This window comes from Harpegnathos saltator, unplaced genomic scaffold, assembly GCF_003227715.2.
Source record: "Harpegnathos saltator strain DR-91 unplaced genomic scaffold, Hsal_v8.6 scaffold91, whole genome shotgun sequence".
Taxonomy (NCBI): domain Eukaryota; kingdom Metazoa; phylum Arthropoda; class Insecta; order Hymenoptera; family Formicidae; genus Harpegnathos; species Harpegnathos saltator.
The window spans coordinates 42325-54470 of NW_020230719.1; positions in this window are offsets into that span (position 1 = coordinate 42325).

The window sequence follows — 12146 nt, forward strand, 5'->3', positions numbered from 1 at the left end:
GCTTAAAATAGAAATATCGACATAATTGTCATAATTCAACACAAAATTTGTTGTCGAATAATCTCACGTGAAATATTTCGCATTTTTACTATAGTGAAAGTTACACAATCTAGTGAATACTCACTTCTGTCATTTTCACTAGGTTTCGTGATACACAATCCACCCCCTGATCACCAAAACGAGAAATTATACGACCAAGAAGTGACTCATGCAGTAATTGAATTGTTTCTCGGGCTGTATGGTATGTGGCACCGTCTTATTGAAACCACATTTCGTCCATCATTCAAAAACTGGTTTATCATGTCGCGACAGCGAGCACCATTAACTGTTATTGCCTGACTAGCCGCGTTTTCGAAGAAGAATGGTTCGATGATGCCTCCAGCCCAAAATCCACCAAACAATGACACGTTGTGGATGCATTTGTTTCTCAACAATCACTCGTGGATTTTCTGAACCCCAAATGCGACAATTTTGTCGATTAACCAAGCCATCAAGATGAAAATGAGCCTCATCGTTGAAGATGATTTTGTTCGAAAAATCAGTATCCACTTGTTGTTCCATAATCCATTCAACGAACTCTCTTCGCTGTGGCAGTTTACCCAATATGCTATTCCATACATAACCTTATACTGTATACTTTATGAATCAATAAAAAATTTAGTTTTTAATTATAAACCTGTGTTTTCTATCAAAATTACTTGTTGCATGAATTTTGAGACACCCTCTATAAAAAGACAACGCGGATGATAACCGGGGGCTTTAGTTTTTAACTTTTAAATAGGACACACTATTCTTGCGCACTTGGGTGACACTTGGAAAATATTTGAGCACTTCAAACTCTTATACCTGACGAAATTCTTTTTAATTCTTTGCATCAATTGTTCGTTGTAAATTCTAATTGCCATTCACACTAGTTGCCATTGAATTCATATACAAGCCTCTCAGTTGTATTCAGCCGGTAAATAAAGGTTTGTTTTAAGATACAGTTTCGCCCAGTGTCACATAACTGAAACTCTCCACTCTGACTCCTATCTTCTTTTTATTTGTTTGTCAATCGTTGACCAGTAGGTAACGCTCCTGAAGTCCACTAACCAAAAAACCTAAACGTAAGTAAATCTGTTGGTCAAATTTATTCATTTCTCTCTTATTTCTCTTTCACACCCATATATCACACACACACACACACACACGCGCGCGCGCACACGCACACGCACACATGTCGTTAACCGTTTGAGTCCCAAGCAGCGCGATCGCGCTGTTCAGATTTTATGTCGAGAAAACCCAGTACATTTCGATCATTGTGGACAACTGACGGTGCGTTACCGATTGTCGAAGTCGCGCGCTCAGATTTACTGAAGCAAGTATATCACACCGATCCTTTTAATGTAAATAGTACATTTTATAATAGGTAGAATAATACTATAATAATGCAATAATACATTACAAAATAAAAATTTTTATTTCATTGTTATCTTCTCAATAATTTTTATCGAACAAAACTTGAAATATTTATAAATTTACAGTACGCATATGTAATAATACAGATGTATTTTATAAAATAACGAATTACAAATTAACAATATTTTTGTGTTATGAACAAATAATTTAAATGGAGAGTAACAATTATAATTTGTAACATCGGTGTTTATCAAAACATGTTGGATGGATTCCTTTTGCTTCGTTGCTCCGTTGCTTCGTCTAATCATTTTGAAACACACAATTATTAACAATGAGAAACACTTACGCAAGAATACGTCCGATCGCTTTGCAAACTACAATAAATGTGACAGAGCGATGAGAAAAAGACGAGAATCGCGTTACCTAACAAATACAAGAAGCGGTATTGGTCCGATTGGGATTCATCGATGTAAAATAAACAAAGCGCTATCGCGCTGCTTGGTATTTCTCGACCTAAAATAAAACAAGCGCTATCGCGCTGCTTGGGTCTTTTCATACTCATTTATAGAAAGCGCGGTTGCGCTGTTTGGGATTCTTCGACAGTGTTTTTTCAATACCCCCTGGGACTCAAACGGTTAATATACCACTGACAAGAATTACGATATAAGATAACAATTTATGCATGATACATAGTAAACATGTTTGATCCATGATACAGCTTGCAAATGAAATATGAACGATACAGAGAAATATTAACTGAAAATATTAACACTGAATCTAATTCATCAAGGTTTATGGTTAACTTAAACAAAATTGTGCTATTCTCAATCAAAATTTCTTAATCGTTCTCTCTCTCTCTCTCTCTCTCTCTTTCTCTCTCTCTTTCTCTCTCTCATTTCGTCAGAAAATTGGTTCATTCAACCAAACATATTTTCCGTGTAGACTTGAATAAAACGATAGGACATGATGAGTCTCTACGCGAATTCTATCATACTCTAACAATTAAATATTCTCCTAACGGTAGAGTACAATAGAGTACGATGAAAAGTGTTCATCGTACTCTATCTTTACGCGATATCATTTCTTTCGGATCTGATGCAGCAAAACGATAGATTGCGATAGAAAACAATGAGAATTTCTGTAGATCTCATCGCTCTTTATCGCTCTCTCCTTTTCGATGTTTTCCTTGATCAAAGAACTGTTGAATCATGAACTTTACAATTCAATGAGCTATCTGTGGTACCTCATAAAATAATCTCGTAATTGTAATCGCGAATATTCAGCGGCCATATCGGCGCGGGCTTAGACGCGGTGCGGCGGGATGTAGGAGCGGCGAGGTAAGGACATAAACATTGGCGCGTCGTCCTTCTCGCCGCGCGCCGGCAACAGTTCCTTCGACTGGGCAGTGCTCTCTAGCCTGAGCGGCTAGATGCTCTTGCCATAACATCTCGGCGTGCACTCATTCCTCAGATTTCTATCATTAATAACTCGATAATTATTGCGAATCTCACAAAACGGTATGGGACTTTTATATTTGTCTTAACCCGCTCTATGTCTCCACGAGCTCTGCCAGATTAGTTATAAGACACCCTGCATATAACATCTAATTATCAGTAGCTTGTAGTGGTATCGTGATCTAAGAGTCAATTTCATCAAAGTTTTTAATTTTTATACACTTCTGTTTTATTTGTGTTGCTGAAATTGTAATTGTATCTGCAGTAGTTGTATTTGATATTAGAAATATTCCGAGTCTTTCTGAAGGGCATATATCAAAAAAAGACTTCCCATTTAGAAACCATTTTGCGCGAATATAACAGATAGAGTTGTCTTCAAATATATCCAAGATAAATAATAAAGATTTGTCACGAAGTATAACACAGTTATCGGATTGATTAGTTCTAATTTAAAAATTTTTAAACTGAACATAAGAAATTGTATTATTTTTGTTGTAAACAACAATCGGATATTGTTGTATTTTACATAACTGAATGGGAAGCTATAATTCTTCATAAAGACGATTTGATAATTCCTCTAGAGGTATTCTCGACTGATGTAACGTTTTTTTATTTTTTGCATATAATTTTCAAATTTGAAACAATTGAAGTTATTTAATGAACCGTAGTTTTGTACATCATTAGAAAGATGTAGCAAATTGTGAACATTATGCGACATATATTCCTCGCCATAAATCTTTCCGTAATTGGATACAAAATATAATAGCAACGCATTCGCATAAGCATTAAACGGCACACATAGTTGCTGATCACTTAATATCCTGGGAGCTATATGTAGAGAAAGAAAGTGACTGTAGCAATTTGTAGGTAATATAGATTTCATGAGAACAATTCCTGTATAGAACATGAATTGGCGGAATTCTATAGCCTTCCATTTATCAATGTGTTTTAAATCTCTTGGTTTTCTTGCAAATTCTGCTGGAAAACAGAATTTCAATGCAATTAAACGACGCGAAACTGAATGTATAGCCTCTGGAGATAATCTAATACTTTTATTCCCTTTGACCCATAGTTGTAACAATCGTTTTACAACTCCTAAGCAGACAAGATGCATATAATCTAGAGGAATTTGAGATATCATTCCAATGCCAAGTTTTTCTAATATCATCCGGGATCACCTGTGATATTCAGTATGTATACGATTTTTGAAAGTGTCGTCTATACGTAACGTGTTATAAATTTCTAGAAAAACAACTCTGTTACATACGAATTTCCCTTCTTGAATGCATTTTGAGTAAGAGAAATATCCTATATGACCTTTCGTGTATGTTATAAATGACTTTGCTGGGGCATCGCATAATATTGCATTAAGAGTTACTTGATATTTTTTATCAGAAACAATGATGCCTGTTTGAAAAAGCAAAACAAAGTCATTAACAAAGTCGTGTAAAAACTCATTAGCGTCGTTAGGTTTGCACATGCCATGATAAATACCGATTATAAAAGGTGATGTATATATGTTAATATCTTCAATACATGCCAGTATGGGTCAAAATTGACTACCAGAACTTTCTGAAATTGGTAAACTGTCAACATTCAATTTTATTTCAGTCCTTATAATATATTCAGGATATGTTTTTATTGATCGTTTTAAAGCAGATGAAAGACTAAAATGTACATAGCGGCCACCAGCTACAGATTTAATGTTCACCGATGCATTTCGTGGTGTTTGAAGCAATATCCTCACATCTTTAGGCAAATCTACATGGCTATGTTTTCTGAAAATAGTGAGTATCTTGTTTGCAATATGGTGCGCAATATTTTCTTCGATGAACAATTTTAGTACATCTTCTCGTAAACTCGTCTTATTACTACAATCTGTGATATTACTTACATTACAATTATAATCGTGTGCTTTAACACTGCTCTTCGTTGCTTTCTATATCAGAAAGTGATTCTACACTTGATTCGCTCATTTCGTTACCATCCTCAGACAAAATATTATCATTAATTATGTCATTTCAATTTGTATAACTATTATTAATACTACTATCATTTTTTGTTTCTATCGTATTACACTCTATAGTGTTAGATGCCATCATATTAGTTGCTATTATATTAGATGCTATATTCAAATTGATCGAAGGTAATGATTCAGAATGTTTATAATAAGTCAATTCGCGATTAAGTATTTGATTCTTTCGCCTTTTGCTTAAATATTGAAGTTCCTTTGGCATGATGTACTGCACTTGAACAATGTTTTTAAATATGTCATACAAATAAAATTATATTAATAAATATCTGTTTCAGCATGTACCTTATTGTAATGCACCTTCTATGTGTGTTATATATCTTATTCTTTCTGCTTGCAGTCCGTTACACATCGAAACACTACAAAATAAATACAGGAAGTGAGTGCGTATTATTAACAAAGACAAATATGATTTATCATCCATATTGTAAAAATATATATATTTCATTAAGGTTCTTCATTTCTCACATATTTTTCATATCGTCCATTTCTTTTTCATGATGTTAAAAGTCAGAAAGTGCATGTCAAATTCATGCAAAATACGTTAAAATAAACAAATATAATATACATAAAGCGACACTTGCAATCGATGAAGCGAATCTTTACAATAGCCCAAAGACTTTCTTTTTACTCTAAAAATTAATAATTTGCATCAAATTAACGTCACAATTAACACTAATGACTTTCTCACTTTTAGTATGTTATTTATAGATTAAGTTAAGCATTAAGCCGTGCTTAGACTATAAGGATTATTTAATATATTTGTAAATACAAATACACAATTTTTATATTATAACTTTTAAAATTTAAAAGATTATTTCTTGAATAAAAGCATTACCTTGGATAATATCTGTTTTAATATCTATGCTGATTATTGCCTTGTTGTATCGATGTACTGATCTGGGTATGTTCTAATATTCACTGTCAATATTGAAAATGTATACGTGACAAACAATAGCTTTTCAGTACTGGCAGTGAATTTAAAAAATATATAAATGATAACAAATATTATAAAATATAATAAATAGATAGTTGTACATTGCATATCAATATTGTGTCACAGTAGAATAACTTCAACATTTATTTTATTACATCATATGGTACGTTACAGTTATATTACTGTTATTTTTTTGTTACTACAAAGTAACAGATAATATAATTATTTCGTTACAGTATTATATTACATAAATTAAAGATAGTTATATAATCCCAATATAAACTAAAAATAACAACTGTTATATTACGTGTTACTCCCAATGTTTCATTGCAGTTATATTCTGTGTTTGCTGGGGTAAAATTTTTGTAGTTTGCTGCGACGTTATCTTCTTTTCGCCGTCGGCAAATTTCCGTCGGCCCACGCGCCTCGGCCGTTCGTACTCGCACCAAAGGGTTGGGCGCCAGGTGCAGCGGGCTGGACCGATCACCAACACGAAAACAAAATAATTAACGATCGGTCGCGACGCGAGAGTTCGACGGACCCAGTAGCTCTACGGGATTTTGAGTCGGTAGACGGGGGCAGTTCGGTCGGAAATTCGGGAAGTTATCGGGAAACAATGAGTGGCACTGAACGTTTGGATGATCTCACTTTTATTGTCACGGGAATTGGTACGGTCCGACCCCTCGATACGGTACACCTCGCTGCGTTCTCTCGCGAGTTCGAGGCTTGTTCGGCGCTCACAAATATTAACCGAGACACAGTACACACGGGACACCGAAAGAGAAAACCAGGTGGACGGTCTTACACAATCGGGAACCTCCCGGCGGCGTGGTCCTTCTTCCTCCTTCCTCCGCTCGCTCTGGCGCAACGCAGCCACCAACGGTAATCCTGGGGCGAGTGGAGCACAAACTTTATCTCTCGCTAACGTCCAACGAAACTACTTTCCGCAGCGATATACGATAAGCGATAATATGCGATCCGTAATAGTCAGCAGCAGACTGACGATATAAGAGAGAGCAAAAGCAGTAGTCCGTTCTTTTATTTCCTCAAAAACGGATCTTTTTCTTTTCTTCCTTGCCTTCTCTTTGTTTTGGGCAGAGGCTCCTCTCTCCCCGTTCCTAGTTTTCTCACCCAATATGGGAATCCTTCCGCGGATCTTTGTTTTCGATCCGCGGGACGGATGTTCGGTCTCACTCTCGCACTCTCTCTCTCTCTCGCGCGCGCGCGCTCCCGCTGTCTTCGCGTGCGCCTACGCCGGGTTTTTCTCGCACGCGGTCACGCGTCAAGCACGGGAGCGACGATATTTTCGCTCGATATTCCTACTAGCCCGTCGACAACGAAAACGGCAACGAGAATCTTTTGAGGCGACATGGGAATCGATAATAAGAAAGATAAGGGGGAGCATTCATCTGAGGTGGCTGTCCTGGCGATGGGCGACGTTCTCTTCTTCCTCCTGGCTTCTCCGGTCTTGATGGTCGGCACAGGAGGTCCAGGGGCACAGAGCTCGGGGACGCGGGACCGTCACACCGCGCGCTCTTACCACTAATAACTAATTGCCATTTCGGGGGAGGGTCCTTCGTAATTCGCACAACCCCTATGACCTCTTCCCCCCCACGCCTCGCGGTATAGTACTCGCCATCTTGTGACGGGCGCCTCCGCGGTTGCCATGTCACATTGCATAGGAAATAATGTTTGACTGGCAATTTCGTTTTCTACTTATTGAAAAAAATCATTAATTAAAAAAGTGTAATTATATAGTAATGCTAAATCATTTGTCAGCATAAAACGTAATATACAGAGTGCACGATTTATCTGAAGACATTGAAATATCTCGAGAACTATGCATTGGATAAAAAAAAGTGGTTAATGAAAGTTGTTAGTCTCGAAGTGGGACATCTAATGATACCAAACTCGACCTCCCACCCCACCCCCTGGGGATGGGGGTTGGGGGCAACTTGAAATCTTAAATGGAAACCCCCATTTTTTATTGCAGATACGGATTCTACGCCACAAAATACGTAAATTTTGTCCGAAACTTTTTTTTTTTTCGTGATAGATGGCGCTGTAATCGCAAAAAATTATATTTTCCGCAATTCTCCAGAAATGATCATTGGATTAAGAAATAAAAAATACCTGTTCAATATTTTTAAAGAACATAATAAGTTATTCCCCTCCCATCCTCTCGGGGTAGGGTGGGTGGTAACGTTCAAATCTCAAATGGAAACCGAATTTGCGCTGAAACTCCCGCAGATATGCTTCTATCCTGTGTACAGTCATTTGAAAAAAGGATCAATAAGTGTATTGAAGTTGAAGGTAAAAATTTCGAATACTTACTCTAATTAATTGAACAGTGAGAAACAAGGGGACTCACATTAAAAAAGCACCCCAATCTGTGAGAGGCAAGGGGACTCACATTAAAAAAGCACCCGAAGGGAACATAAAACTACTACGTCCTCGTCGTTGTTCCTGTGTAACGCTAAAAGTAGTTTCTCGGAAAAATTCAATGCTATCTATCACGAATGAAAAAAATTGTTTCAATAAAAATTTCACATACAATCTAATTCTGCAATGAAAAATGTGGGTCTCCATTTGAGATTTGAACGTTATCACCCACCCTACCCCGAGAGGATGGGGGGGATAACTTTTATTATGTTCTTTAAAAATATTGAACAGGTATTTTTTATTTCTCAATCCAATGATCATTTCTGGAGAATTGCGGAAAATATAATTTTTTGCGATTACAGCGCCATCTATCACGAATCAAAAAAAATTTTTCGGACAAAATTTACGTATTTTGTGGCGTAGAATCCGTATCTGCAATAAAAAATGAGAGTTTCCATTTAAGATTTCAAAGTTGCCCCTAACCCCCACCCCCAGGGGTGGGATGGGAGGTCGAGTTTGGTATCATTGGATGTCCCCCTTCGAGCTAACAACTTTCATTAACCACTTTTTTTTATCCAATGCATAGTTCTCAAGATATTTCAATTTCTTCAGATAAATCGTGCACCCTGTATATGTATAATTGATTTATAGTAATTATAGAAATGCTATGGGTAAAGCAAGATCATATACTTTTTAATGCAATGTTTTATTTATTGTTACATAGACGTATGCACGACACATTATTAAAAGCACGATTCAGTGTGTACACACAATAAAAAAATTTATCCTATGATCCGTGGTGTCTCAACAATAGAGACCAATTCTTGATTTACCAAAATATGCACAAAATTTTCCAATAATATAGTCAAAAGGCCAACAAGTTCGTCACTCAATAGTGCAGCTAATCCATTTCCAGCTTATGTTAATTCATCGAAACTTAAAAACAAAGCAAAAATAAGCTTATTTAAAAGTGTCAGGTCTTGATCGTGAATGTTTTTAGTTGTTTTCGCGTCAATGGATTTAAACCAATTTATCCTAGGATCGACAAACTTGTGTGTGTGTATGTGCGTGCGTGTGTGCGTGTGCGTGCGTGTGTTCGTGTGTGCGCGCGCGCGTGTGTGTGTGCGTGTGTGCGTGCGTGCGTGCGTACGTGATCTACACACACACACACACACGTACAAGAGGTGTAAATCCGATCGCGCAACCTCCACGCGGTACACCTTGAGTAATGCTAATGCCGACGGTACTGTAACTTTGAAGTTTTATAATTCGGGATGTACTTAACAAAGAAATACTTTGTTCTAGTGTTTTGGAAAGCTCTTCAAATACGTTATGAGAATATTCCAAAAAAAGTAGGATGTTCCATTTGAAAAGTTCAAGGTGACTCTGCCCTGACCTTGTTGACGCTAGCCAAGGTCAAACTGATAAGATCAGTAAATAGATCATTTTAAACCTTACAACTTTTGCCCGAAACATTTTTTCCAAAAACTGATTGTTTTCGAGATATTTTATCGTTCGAAGACTTTTCGAGAACCGTGTATAGACAAAATACATAAAACATTTTTTTCCTCTATATGATGCAATATATTATAGGAAGGGTATTATATGTAATACTGAAAAGAAATTATTTTATTTGGTTACAGCAAAACAAAGTAGTAAAGGTATTGTTGAAATAGCGTTACCACCATGTCCTTCGAACTTTTATTGTATTATTGAAGATTCCAATGTTTTAAATAATAATGAAAGTGACATACAAATAACAGCATCATCATGCTCTTCAAACGTAGAATTTATTGAATATCCCAAAGTCTTAAAAGCTACCAATGCAAGCGGAAACAAAAATATAACTCCACATAATGGTATATCTATATAACAAAATAAAATGTAAAATAAGTATTGGTGCAATTACAATTATAGTAATTTATACATTTCCTAAAGAAGAAAATGATTCATTCATGATATACCATTCAAATCAATATTCTAATCTGTGCAATGTACCAATAATATTACAAGATATATAAATTATACAGGGTGAGTCAATTAAAGTGTTACAGACTTATATCTTGGAAATGAATAATTTTAGAGAAAAATGTTTCAGACAAAAGTTGTATGGTGTCAAGTGGGACATAAGAAGGTATCATTGATTAGACCATTTGAACCTTGATTAGCCATTTGAAGGTTACGTTTGAAGGTCACCAACAATTTTTCAAATGGAACGCCCTACTTTTTTGGCATATTCTTATAACGTATTTCAAGAACTTTCCAAAACACTACAACAAAGTATTTTTTTGTTAAGTACATCCCGAGTTATGAAGCTTCAAATTTACAGTATCGTCGGCATTAGCATTACCCAAGGTGTACCACGTGGAGGTTGCACGATCGGATTTACATCTCTTGTGTGCGAGCGTGTGTGTGTGTGTGTGTGTGTGTGGATGTATGCGTATGTGTGTGTGTGTGTGCGAGCATGTGTGTTGTGCGCGCGCGCGTGTGTGTGTGTGTGCATGCTGCGTGCGTACGTGCATGCGTGCGCGCGCGCGTGCCCACATACACACACACACATATACAAAGAGGTGTAAACCGACCGTGCAACCTCCACGCGGTACATCTTAGATAATGCAAATGCCGGCGGTACTGCAACTTTGCAGCTTCATAACTCGGGATGTACTTAACAAAAAAATACTTCGTTGTAGTGTTTTGGAAACCTCTTGAAATACGTTATAAGAATATGCCAAAAAAGTAGGGCATTCCATTTGAAAAATTGTTGGTGACCTTCACGTAACCTTCAAATGGCTAATCAAGGTCTAATCAATGATACCTTCTTATGTCCCACTTGACACCATACAACTTTTGTCTGAAACATTTTTCTCTAAAATTATTCATTTCCAAGATATAAGTCTGTAACACTTTAATTGACTCATCCTATATAACATTACAATCAACCAAACATTAACTTTGTAACATTATATAAATCCTTAAAACTTTGTAGGAAACGCTCCATCGATTGAACACGTAGAAAGCAATTTTAATATGAAAGGTAAATAATTTCTATATATTTTTGTATTCAATTTAAAAATGTTCTTTGTACACATAACTTTTCAATTATATTTTAGATAGCATGCAACAAATGCTGCATATGCAAGCAGCATCAAACGTTACATTGAAAGATATACAACGACGATTATTAAACGTAGAAAATGCTATTAAACGTCGCGCATTGAACCCTGCTACAATTAATGATAATCTCATAGCTCCATTTTTACCGTTAACAACAACTGAAGTTATGACAGAATTTGATGTGCTCTTGAAAAGGTCTCATGAAGCAGTTACACAATTTGTAAATATATAAGTTTTAGTACGATCGACTATTAATTACAATGTAGATATTGTTTAAAAATATCCATTCTTAAATTCTTTCTGATTTGTCCGCGTTCTTACATTTTTATCAGTAAATTTTAGCAGTTTGAAAAATTAAAATCATTTAGACGAAAAAGTTATTATACAAAATTTTATCGTATATTCCTATTGCAATATTCTACGATCCATGATCTATTTAAATACATGTTAAATTTACTTACTTCTTTTTTTTTAGAAAGAGTTTTTGTCAAAGATAGGTGGAAATGATGTCAGGAACAATATTCACCGTATCCTCAAATAGACCTTAACAAACAAATGCTCCATGAAATATTCTTGGAAAGGGTTACGAAATAATTTCAAAGTATTAAATTTACACTTTATACAAATTATGAAAAGTATATATCAGATATGTTGAAATTACAAATCACAGTTTTTTACTATATGTGTTGTTTTTAATTGTATTATCCTTTTTTTTCTAGGAGACGTGATATCGCGTTATGCTACATGTACGGAAACAGATTTTGAAAATATTGTTGCAGAATGGTTACGCTTCGCAACCCAGCGAAATAGAAGAGGCAGAGCAAAGGAA